A 12833-nucleotide genomic window follows, 5' to 3' on the forward strand; every position below is an offset into this window, starting at 1 on the left:
GATGACAAGTAACTATTTTTTTGGTGGGAAAATACATAATAGCCTCGGCATCGGCATATCCCAATCCCACAAAACATTAAACATTTTCACACACAAAATACGCATGGCATCCATTTCCAGGGCCTTGTTTATTTATGTTCCACTAGCTTTTGGCTGGCGAACGTCGCTTTTTGCGCTGCCCGCTGGCACAAAGTTGCAAAAATTTGGCCACAAATCAGCAATCGCAATTATCAAAAACGCTTCAAACAGGCATCGCTACCTGTGCCACCATAAATTACCAATTAAATGAGCTAGTGCGAAGAAAGCACATTTCCAAACTAAATATTGAAACGCAATAAGTTCTGAAGATCACCAAGAGACCAGGTGGGGCAAAAGAATAGGGACAGTGGTCTCTTATACATTTTTTAGGAAATTAAATTCAAAATATTAAATACCAATAGGATTGATCAAATTCATTTAATATTTTTCTCCTGCCAAAATTATTTGTTTTAATTGAAATTATCAAAATATTTAAGAGAATTACTATTTCCATTGATTCTTATATTATTTTCCACTGTTTTGCATTTTCCTCGCTGTCTAATACGGCAAACCTCTATGAAATTAAGTTGAAAACTTGGCCCTCTCTGGCTGAGGATCTCTCAATATCTTCGGAAACGAGGCGGGCGTGGGGTCAAGATGGTTGGGTGGGGATGGGAAATGCGAAGGGGGCCTTTACGGTAAATTGCGCTGCTCGTTTTTGGCGCGTTTGCGCTTTGCGATTAATGCGCTTGTGTAAATAAACAATAAATATTAAGTGTGCTACACGCCGTGGGCAAAACGACGACGAAGAAAAGGAACAATCTGTTGGTTTTGACGGCGGGGGGATAGTATATGTATGTAGGGATTGTAGCTGGCGATGGAACGCTTTGGCGCGCAATTAAATGTAGCACTTTATGCTGGGCACGATCCGAATGCGGGAAAGATGCCTCCGGAGGAGGAGAACTCCCCACCTGGTGGGTGGCATGCGTGTGCTATGAGGGACACACATATCACCCCTTCAGCCCCCCGAATATTTCGATTCCCTTCTCAGACCGACCGTTTGAAATTTCAAGGCACCATGATTTCTAGGGGTTATTGGCCCTTTAAACATTTATCTTACGTATTCTTAAATAATTTTTTGATAGATACTTACAAATCAAATATAATTTGGTATTGCTTGATTTCCAGTAATACATAAATGTTAAGCTATTAAACATCGATCTTTGAATTTATATAGCATTTATAGTCCAGACTAATAAAATATTCTTAATTATCCTGAAGCCAAAACGGCTTGACATAAAAATCTAAAACAAACACAGAAACTCGGAAATAATATAATAATAATTATAAATTACCGAAACCTGCTGAATTTCTAACTAATTAATACAATTTGTATTTGAATTTCTAACTAATTAATATTTGTAATAAAAATTTCTTTATATTTCTTAAATAATATGATCATTTGACTAGTTCTTAACCTTTTCGGGATCCGCACGAGCTGCATTTGGCTGGCGTGCTCAGTTGGCCATTACCTCCTGATCGATCCTAACAAATCTGGATCCCCCGCCCTAGATACACCTTTCTCTTTCTCCTTCTCCGCTGTCTGCGTCTACCCCTCTCTTTCGTCTGTCGTCGCATCCAGGCGTAACGCACAAATTGTATTGATTATGCGGCTGCCATGCACTTTTCTTGTATCTCGTATCTGGTCGCGCCGTAAATGCTCATTTGATTTGCGAAGCAATCTGTTTGTTGTGTAATAAATTAATGCACTTGATTTCAACGCTTGGTCAATGTCTGCGATTGGGAGGTGGGTGGCTTCCCCATCGAAGGTGTGGGTAGTTCGAGAAGAACTCAGCCAAGAGATCCGTCGGAACAGCTGTTGAACTTTGGGCAACCAGGCGTATAGAGGTGATCTTTAAAGTTCAAAGGGCAAGGCCTGTGAAGCCTATTAATATCATTTATTTGCAGTATGATATAATGGGTATCAAAATATTAAGATACTAATACATGCTAATAAGGAGTTTCTTATGTAATTAAATTAGTTGAATATCAAATTTATGGGGATTAATTTGGATCTTTAATAATTTAAAATTTAATTGATTATATCAAATAATTGTTTACAATATTATTATATACTACAAACAAATTGTACAAATTTTCCACTTTAAAAAATATAAGTTTCCTTTAATTTTTCCGATATGCGCATTTTATATAACCTTCCCCATTAACTCTGTTGACCTTGACTTACTCTTTCGTGGTAGCCATAACTCACTTACTCTCTGATGGATGTATATATATTTTCCCAGCAGTTGTTTACATCTACATTTAGTTAAATGCAATTCGGTCCATAAATTTTGGCGCGTTCTACCGGGAATCAACCATTAGATAATAGTTTTAATTTGCTTATATAATGCTTATATAAGCACGCGGGAAAACGGCGTTTTCAGTACCGCGAAAAGCGATCAAAGGTCAGAAAAAGGCAAGAAAATACAGACTTTTTCGCTGGAAGGCGCCAACAACGCAGAAAAGCGTGGCGTGGCGGCGGCAACTTGTTTCTCTTATTTCTGTACTTAGTGGGTTAATGTATCTGTAAGATGTCGGTATATTCCGTATCTAAATCTGTGCTCGCAGCTGTATCTATATATGTGTTATGGCCTGAGCGCTTTGCTTTTGATGTTGATTAATTGCAAAAGCTGTTGATTGATTTTTATTGCAAATATTGATAAAAAGTTCTGTATTAATTAACGTGAAAAACACGCGTTTCGTGTTAATTGGAAAATGGTTATTGAAACTAAACAGAACCCAAAAGCAAGTGAGCGTACAAGCTACGCAAACAAACAGAACGGCAGCAGCAACAAACAAACAAACAGACCGTGAGATACAAGATACAAGTTGCATTTTGTGGAGCGTACAAATTAACGCAGCCAAAAAAACCCAACTGGAAAAACTGAAAACTGAAAAATGAAAACTGAAAAGTTTCGACACGAGAACAACGAGAGTATCGCTGTATTTGTGGGATATGTACCAGTAGCAGCCAACATTTGATTTATGCTCAACTTTGATATTTACCGCCTAATAAACAAAAAATTAACGCAAACGCAGCTAGCCGCATTATAAGTAGATGTATCTATGTATCGCACTAGAAATCTCTATCTGTATCTATTTGAGATTTTCGCTTTGATTTGTACTTGACATGCGTGCGTCTGTCAGAGGGGCAATTAAACAACATCACCGGAGTGCCAGTCGGTATAGGGATTGGAATTGGTATTGGGACTGGGTTTTGGGTTCGTTTTCGGGAACGGAATAGCCACCGTTGAAAGGGCAAGCGCTAATATTTGGTATTTGTTTTCGGGAACCAAGAGTTAGCGCCGGGCCACCAACGTCGATGAAAACCGGCGAAAGCCGCTGACGGCGAGCTGCGAATGACGTCCGAAAGGAGTTCCTACTTGTCAGGAGACACCATCCCGAGCTAGTCAAATTGACTCCTGGTAATTAGTCAACTGAAGTGGCCAAAGGGCGCATCACTCGCCACTGAAAGGCGGTGCTCCTTGAAGTCTGCTTTTTACTGGCCTGCACTTCAACAAAAAGTGAATTTAAAATTGATTAGGAAATTGGCAAATGTCAAATGACCCATTTTACTATCTACATTTATTTGTAACTAAGTTAAGGAAAACTTCACAAAATAAGCAAACATAATTTTAGTCCAAATTCAGAAATCATTTTTGTGTTATTATTTAATTTAAGCGTTAATATATAAAAGCTAACGGAATATATGAAAACAAATAGTATAAAAGCTTAAGATTAAAATTTATAAACGGTTTGAGTTGCACATTAAAAACATCTAACAGTTGTAGAACGATTTAATTGGCGCCCAACGTGGGGTTGCTAGTTAGTACTTGGCGCCTATCGTAGGGCCAAAATACACATGATGTTCCGCGGTGTAAATACTTTATATGCTTAGAAGCAACATTTTATAAATTTAATTTTTTAATTTCTAAAAAAATTGTCTTATTTTTATTGGGAACTTTGGTTTCCAGTGTTTTGTATTGGAATGCTGGTCCTAAAACGAGGCAACTGCGAGACGCCTGACAGTCTCTCCCTCTCTCAAAGGAGCAGTCATAAATCAATGAGGACCCGGCAGCAACATTGCAACATTGCAAGATTGCAGCATCCCAGCAACGCTGCACCGCATTGCTCCTGGCCAGACAATTGGCATGGCTAAATGCGAATGGCAACTCATAAATTTATTAATTTTTAATTAAACTTACAACGATTTGTAATTCCAACATGGTACCACCATTTATGGCCCAGACTGCTGATGGACTGTTGTTGCTGCCGCTGCTTCTGCTGGTCAACTGGTCGGAGTTGGCCAACTGAATGAATCTGCTTTAGCTCCAGGAGGAGAGCTGGGGGAACTCATTCTGCCGATGTCAGCCCGGAAACAACTCATTATCCTAATTAAAACGTGCGCCATGCGCGCCCGTTGCCATATATGAGCAATGCACGCGATCTGGCAATCGAGGCGAGTCCGAGTCTGCGGCTGCATGCGAAATTAGAAGATTGCCAAGATCCGAGATTCGAGATGGCACGTCCGATAAGATCGACTATCAGATGGTCGCCGGAGGGCCTTGATTTATCGCTATCGCCGTTGTAAGTGTAAATGCTCGATGGCTAGGAGAAGGATAAAATGGCAAAAGGGTTTTGTTTTCGGTAGATTCTAATGATATCTACACCTAAACAGAAATTGATATGTAACGATGATCGATTTTACGTTATGTGGTATCAATTTTGACTTGATATGCTCGAAATATTAACAACAGGCCAGTTAGAATATGTCTTTCTCCCTCCCAGTCATGTAATTAAAAGCGTTATCTCGCTCTATTTCGAATTGAGAGAGTTTTCACTTCTCGCTTCCACTTACGTAATTTACACTCTTTTTCGAAGTCAGAGAATCTTCGAGAGAGAGAGAAATCGTTATTGCTAGAAGTTTACTATTCGAATATCTATTTGACCTCGACTTGTTTTTTTTTAGGATGGATGTTAAAAATCGTTTAATATTACTTTCTTTCACGTTTTTGCTGATTATATTGCGGTGCTGATCCATATCGAAAGCTCTCACGCTGCCATCTCTAATCGCCGAGCTGATGACGAGCGCCTGTCTCCATTCATACGCACTGTGGACAGCCAGTCAGCCAGTTAGTCAGAGCCATTCACCAGACGAGACTTGAGACTAGAGACTAGAGCGGATCGGAGGAGAATAGCTTGTCCTGCCCAAAACGGGATGGACTGGGGATGGGTATAGGGATGGGGACTCGAGCTCTGATTCAGATGAAGATGGGGATGGGGATGGGTAGTCGGATGGGGCGAGGCGCAAGCGCATTTACAAGATGCCAGCTGGCAATTGGCCGGCAAACATTGCGGCTGCTCAACATGTTGCTGCCCCATGTTGCATACTGATCGATGCGGCTCCTTTGGCCGATCCTGACATGAATGGCTTTAACCATTTTTGGGCCTACAGCTAAGTGCTGCACGGAGCACATCTGTGCTGTGCGGCATTACCGATTGCCGATTGCATTGGTAATGAGTGAATCGCGGTACGGATTCCCTATGAATGAAGCTCGTAAATGGCGAGTGTATAAATTGTGCGGACAACAGAGAGTTTATAAATTATTTTCAATGTCAAACATAAGCCTTATAAATAAACAAGTTATCTCGGAAGGCAGGCAGAGGGGGTAAAAATAGATCAATATACTCGTACCATACGATCGATTCGATATCGAGGCTGATTCGCAATCCCTCTCTTTGGGTCAGCAACACAGAGCACACAAAAACCGAGTTGAACAAACAAACAAAGTAGCATTTTGCATTTGGCATTTTGCTCAAATTGAATTTCATTTTGCGGTTGCACTTAATTCGGCGATCGCTGCAATAATTTTGTTTACAATTTACGAGACTATAAGAGTATGTAAACTTTAGTGCCTTCCCAGACTCTCCGATCCGTTGCGATGTTGATGTTGTATGTTATGTTCCCCATCATCAGCACCTCGTCTTTCCCAGCTGCGAATTTATGGCGACAAGGTGACAGATTCTCAAACGATTTTATCATCTTGGCAACAAAGTTGGTAATATCGTATCGAGTTTAGCGCCCGCCTTTGTTTGGATTGGAGTGATCGCTAAGTTCGCCTATTTTACGGTGCTTTTGATTGAGCCAGAGCATGGAAAATGTAACATAACTTTATGGATCCACCGATGTTTACTCTGGTCGTCGTATTGGGGGCATCTTTCAGATAAAAAAGGACGCAAATAGGAAGTGGGTAGAGTGTGAAAAGTGCATAGGCTTCAGGTTCCGTTAAACCATTTTTTGCACTTCATTGGGATTTCAGAAAAACATTGGAAGACCCACAACTACTTTTGTTCTTTCTATGGTTTTAGATAGGTTACAAAATATAAAAAAAAAGTTTGTCTTTCTTTATTTTTTTTTAATTTTAACATAAATTTATATATTAGCTTTTATCTTTGAACTTCTAAAATTGCTTTGGTTTTACACAACGCCTAAGCAACTATTTCCAAAAATATGAAATTCAATAAATGTGAGTATAATAACCTGACTAAATCGAAGAGGCAACAAAAGCTCAAGTGCCGATACATAAAAACCAACAATGGATATTAGGCAACATTTATGTAAGTGGCAGTGGCGATTATTGCGCCATTACGATTAGTTTATGTGGTAGCAACTATAGTACACAAGACCCAGCAGATAAAGCCAACGACTTGGCAACAGTAAATGAAACGAGTGTTTACAGCCCCGAAGACAAAGTAAATTAATGTGCTCTGTTCGCGGGATCCGAAATAGTTAGTGTAAACAAGGAGGCACTCTTGAGAACGAGCAGTGGGAGAACTATATGGAAGCTAGAGCTGCCCTGAGATTGAATCTCTGGTTAAATATTTATGAAATCATAAAATTTGATGTCTCCCTTCCGTTGGCCACTTGACAGTAATGCGACCATTACGGGAATGTGTCGACTTGAAGAACCCGAGTCTTCTCGGCTTCTGAGTCCCTAACGCCGGTGCTAATGATGATTTTGATGTGCAGTCAACGGATTGGCTGCAGACCCAAGAAGACCCGGCGATTACGTGGAGTACTACCCATTTCGATTCGATTTCCCCATGCCGATGCCCATTCCCTTTCCCATTCCCTGTGCAATGTTTGTTTTATGCACGATCCGTTGTTTTACAATCGCTGTAAATAAATAGAGGCCGCAGATCAAAGGCCTATCAATTAGCACCCATTTCGATTATGCTGCATGCTGCATATGCAGCACTTGCACTGCCTGCAATTCACACCCAATTAGTAATAAATTTGAATGCTCACTGCAATTTGCCGCCATTCGGCTTAACAGTTATGGTGGCCATTAAGTTTTATCGATGGCGCTATAGCCATAGCTATATCTTCGACTCCCGGTCCCTAAGACTCTTGTCTTCGATCCTCCATTCAGGGAGCCAATTTGATTTGTGGCCCACTCGAGAGGGCCAGAAGATATCCACCTTTGATATTCTCGCACGTACCCCGCACAAAAAGCGATACGTGGATGCTTAACCGAACTTAATTGCAATTGACTTTTAATGCTTATGCGGGCTGCCCGCTGTGTTAATTCGAATTCAAACTGTTTCCATAAAGTGGGAGCCATGTGGCTCCCTCCCCATTTCCCATATGGATTGCCCAACGCCGTTGATGATGGCAAGAATACTCCAATATTGTCGAAGAAGTGTCTTATTTTCGACAGGGGAACTGTCAGAACTTCAATATCTCAGACACCCAAATTATAAAGTAGTAAAATATTTTTATGTGATTAAAAAACCCAACTAAAAACTTAAAGCCTATTATAAGATTATGATATCATAGAATATATATAAAAGATGGCTAGAGATCGTTATAATATATTACAGAATTCAAGGAAAGATAAAATACTGTCATAAAACGTTATATTCTCTATATACAATCTCTAGCAATATTTTATATATATTTTATGCTATTCTATCTATTCTATCATATCATAATATTTTAATATTGACTACTTTAAAACCTATTATAATATCATGAAATACATATAAAAGATGGCTGGAGATCGGTGTAGTAAATTCCAGAACTCAAGAAAAGATATAATATTGACATTATATGATCCCACAGTCAATCAAGTCAAAAATAATAGACTTCAAAATGCCTTTTATTAACCACTCATCTTTAATTGCACTTAATTCGGAGCTGGCCCCCCGATGCAATGTTCCCAAGGGAATTATTAACTGGCGCTAATAAAACGCTTCAAGGTATTGGGTTACCATCAGAATGGCATAAATCAAGTGCCGGATCCTGATGGCTAATGGCCAGCGGCGAAGGAGGAGGCTTTGTTACCAATTTATAAACAAACAAAACGATTCCGACCGACAACAAAGGCAGGGACATCGGCGGCAGCATCAAATTACCACAAGATCTCCGATCCCGATCCCTAAAACCCAAAACCAAGCTAAAACCCAGACCGACCGAAACCCATACCCATGCCCCGCTTCTTACAAAACGTTCAGGATCAGCTTTCACAAGATGCAACTTAGATTTCGAGTCCCCAGTTGCAGTTGCACTTTACGGCCAGTTTGTCATTCATCGCAGAGCAAAACACAAAACACACAATAATAACGTTTTAATTGAACAAAAGACAGGGCAGGGAATCCAGCAAGAATCCAGAGAGCCAGTCGAGCAACAATTGACGATTGTCGTAGGAATCGTATTCGGATTGCATTTGTATCGTATCGTATGGAAGGAGTCTCTGTTCGCCTGCAGTTTTGCGGCTGCCTCATGAGGTTTGTTTTTTTGTAGCCGTACGAGTATCTTTGTATCTGTATCTGGTTTTTCTAAAGTGACTGTGACTGTCACCTTTCCATCAACTTGAAGGCAGGCGGCTGGTGAAAGGCTCTCGTCTCTTGACGGCCGTCCACGTGCCAAGAAGCGGCATTGTTTGGCGACTTTTGTTCGATGCCTGCTCCTCGATGGTAATTGATTAGCTGGCCAGCAGCGAAACGAAGCGAATCAATGGGCACGTATAAAGGATCCCCTAATGAGATCCATTTGTTGATGAATAAACTGTGTGCGCACAACCAGCTGAAACACTAGAACATATAATAATGGCCATATTATGTTGCCTAATTGGGGGAGGGAATTTTCGGGAAGTAAATATCTTTATTAGGACACCCTTATCTTTATCAGTACCTTTTGGGTGATATATTATGTGTCGTAATGTCATAATTGTGGCTAAAATTAGTTAACAAAGTCACTGGAGCATACTAATCAAAGAAATATAAATTTTAACTTTTCTTTTCCACCATTTTGTTTTGAAATTGGGAATATGCAACTCAAAATAAGAACATTTATGGGTAGTCTTTATTTACGAACCCGTTTTGAATAATATATCGTAAATATCATAACTGATAGATTTTCGTAGTAAGAAAGTTTAAAAGTGAAATCGAAGGTGTTTGAATTAATTGTAAATTTAGTGTAGTTTTTGTTATTGTTAATAATATTATATAATATTTATAAATTTTCACACAATGCCTAAGCCTCTGTCCACAACTAACAACTGAGAGAACCAAAGAATTTTTTAAGATTTTTTTTAAATTTTTTTACATTGTGCCTTTATCAGCATTTGTAAACAATAGATTCAGTTAAATAATACATTGATTCGGTATTTTCATTTCAAAAATACATAGTAACTCTCAACTGCCTAGCATGCTAGACTTTGATTAAACTATACCAGCTAACCCGGGGAACCCGCATCCTTGCAGTTCCTATCCGCTTCGAGGACAATTAAGACTCACGCCCCCGTTGCGTGCCAGGGAAAACAGAATGCGAAAAGGGATCGAGATGATCCTGCTGTGCCCGAGGTCCTGGCATGTGGTCAGTAGACAGCCGTCTAGTATCAGTACCCCCGTCTAGGATCAGGATGCCATTCCCATTTCCAATCCCATTCCCATCCAGAACTTGGCAGTTTTTGCGCTGCGAGATGTTTTTGCCGGGCACTTGTCTTTAACAAATGACACACGAGCACTTGATAAATGAACGGCAGCTGATAATGGATTTCGTATTTCTTTCTTTTTTTCCTGGATTCCTGTTTTTGGTCCAGTGAAAGTAGCGCCAGGGATGGCAAACGGCGATAAGCCGTCCAAGGACTCCGATTTCTGGTGGTCCGATAAGCAGGGCAGTGCAAAAGGTAATTAAGTGCCATTAAAAGTTGAGTGGAGAGCCGGCATTCCTCGGGGCAAATGTATCTGTATCTGTTTATCTGCCGGATGCAGCGGCAGAGCGAGAGAGGAAAAGAGACCCAGCGAATCGAAGGAGGAGCACAGAACGACACCAAACCAACACCATCACGAGAATGCCAGAATGCCAGAAGACCAGAAGAACACCACACACAAAGACACAAAGACGGACAAATCAGACAGACGATTAACATACAAAAGGATCTCCACGAACTTTGGAGCCCGCCTTCTTCTCGGCGAATGTATCTGTATCTGTATCTGTGTGGAGTGGCGTGGAGTTTCTCTGTGCGCCAATGGGCATGAATCACCGCGGGGAGGTGGGGCATCATGGGGTTAAGCAGCCAAAGCGACGACGGAGAGACTGGGTTTTGATGGCAGAACTTACCATCCAAATTATATCGATTCTTATTCTCTTGGCTTAATTTATTTGAATATTTCAATCAATTCTAATACCTAATTTTTATTTTAATATATCACAATTTATTCTGTGATAATAATACAATGTAGTTTACGAAAATATTTCTTCTAGTATTCTTAAGAACCGTGGAAATACCCGGGAAATTCGATGCTGGGTATAAGTAGGGAAGCACAAGTGCCGGACAGACGGCGACAAGTGAAGAACTGGACAGGAACAAAGGCTACTTAAGCAGCCTTGGCGCCAGTTGGCCATGTGTGGTCAAGTAAAGCCACAATGTCTGGCAACGCTCCATTTGGTCAGTCTTTCGACCAGACGACGCCAAACGGACTTCAATGGGATCGCAACTGAGTAGGGAGTAGATGGGATTTCTCTCAGATGAGCTTCATTTCCGGTTGTCACACAATAGTAAAGTCCTTATAGGACTTTAATCTTCAAAACAGCCGATGCAACAAAAGATCTTAGGACTTATTATAACAATCAGAAAGAACATTTAATTTTATAAAGAGGAAAGCAGCTGTACTTATTCTTAATAAACCAAAAAAATTAAAAATATAATTTTATTTAAGTGTATTTACTACTTCCTCCACCCCAATCAGACCTTTGAGATCCCCAACTGCCAGCTTTGGCTAAAACCTTTTGGCTTTGTGTGAGTTTTAAAGGCAGCTCCACCTACCAAACCCCGATATTCGCCGTCTTCTTGGCTGGTCTGCAGCACCTGCTCAGTAAAAAGCAGCAAAAACTGCAACTACAACTGCAACAGCAACTGCAATCTTTTGTGGCAGAGTCACGTTGGCTGCGCATGCGCGGGTGTTTCGAAGACGGAGAAGAATTGAGGAAAGAGGCCCGAGTTACCAAAGCGTAGAGTCATCTCCACAAACAAACAAACGAACAAGTGCAACAACAAAAAAAGGCAGTTAAAATGCATTTAGCTGGACGACTGCCTGTGTATTGGTGCCGGGAGTATCTGTGTGCGCCTGAGTGCGAAAGAGCCGGCATGTGTCATTCTTATGGCTGCCACCGCTGCCCTTTTTTTACCTCTTGCCTTCCGACCAATAAAATTATACTAATTCCTGACTTTTTGATTTCATTTTCTGTGTTTGTGTGTTGTTGCCAAGGATTTCGTTACCTAAGCACACACACACGTGAAACGAAAGTCGGGGGCTCTCGCTCGCACATCCATGGCATGTGCGGTGATCGGTGATCATGATCATGATCATCGTCATTATAGCATCGCTGCCTGGCTGGCTGGCACATTCGAACGGCGGAGCATCGGAAGATCCGAGGTCCCAGACTCCAGGAATGCGCAGACAGTTTGGTTTCGTACTTGGCTCATTGCGCTCGTGCAGCTCGAAATCCCAATCCCAATCTCCCAATACCCGACAGCTAAATGCTCCACTCTGCTGGCCGAAGGAAACGAGTCGGCTGATTGGATACTTAATTCGCAGCAGTGTAAAATGTAAGTAGGGGTCTTTTGGAAGAATGTTTGGAAGAGTGTTAGAAAATTTCAGAATTTTTATTTATTTTCGTTAAGAACTCAAAGTTATATTTTGCTATTTATAGAAACTTTAATCTGCAGAGAATAAAATTGATATTATTGTCTGCCTTGTTAAAAGGAAATAATTGTTTGAAATATTGCATTGTAGTTTCTGACTATCAAAAACAAAATGATTTTCTTAAGGGAAGTGTTTGTTCTAAATTTTGTGAGCAAAAACTCGGCTTCGTCATTTTATTTGTTAGCTCATTATTAATTTCGAAGCAATTTACAAAATTATTTATTAATTTTTTTAGTGCTTATTGAGCTTCTTCAAAAATCTAAAAATGGTAAAGCCAAATTTTTTATAAATTTAGCTTATAAGAGTACTTAGAAGATTATTCTCTATATTTCTAATTAAATTAGAGATAACATTTCACCATTATTCGAAAACCTAAGTGCCAACCCCAACTTTTACAAAATGCCTGCCTTGAAATCCCAAAGATTTTGAAAACCAAAAAGCTCAGAAGGTATGGACGATTCTCTCCAGAGAAACCACTCAAAGCCCCAGAGAACGTCGACCAATTAACTGGTTGAGTGTTTGTGTGGTCACTCGAGAGA

At 40.3% G+C, this 12833-nt stretch overlaps 1 protein-coding gene across 1 annotated transcript in view; it reads left to right on the forward strand.

Moving 5' to 3' along the window:
• The window catches only part of dpp (decapentaplegic morphogen), a 37608-nt gene that overhangs the window by 15489 nt on the left and 9286 nt on the right, over window positions 1-12833 (forward strand). The window lies entirely within an intron of this gene.

The sequence above is a fragment of the Drosophila takahashii genome, chromosome 2L, assembly GCF_030179915.1.
Source record: "Drosophila takahashii strain IR98-3 E-12201 chromosome 2L, DtakHiC1v2, whole genome shotgun sequence".
Taxonomy (NCBI): Eukaryota; Metazoa; Arthropoda; class Insecta; order Diptera; family Drosophilidae; genus Drosophila; species Drosophila takahashii.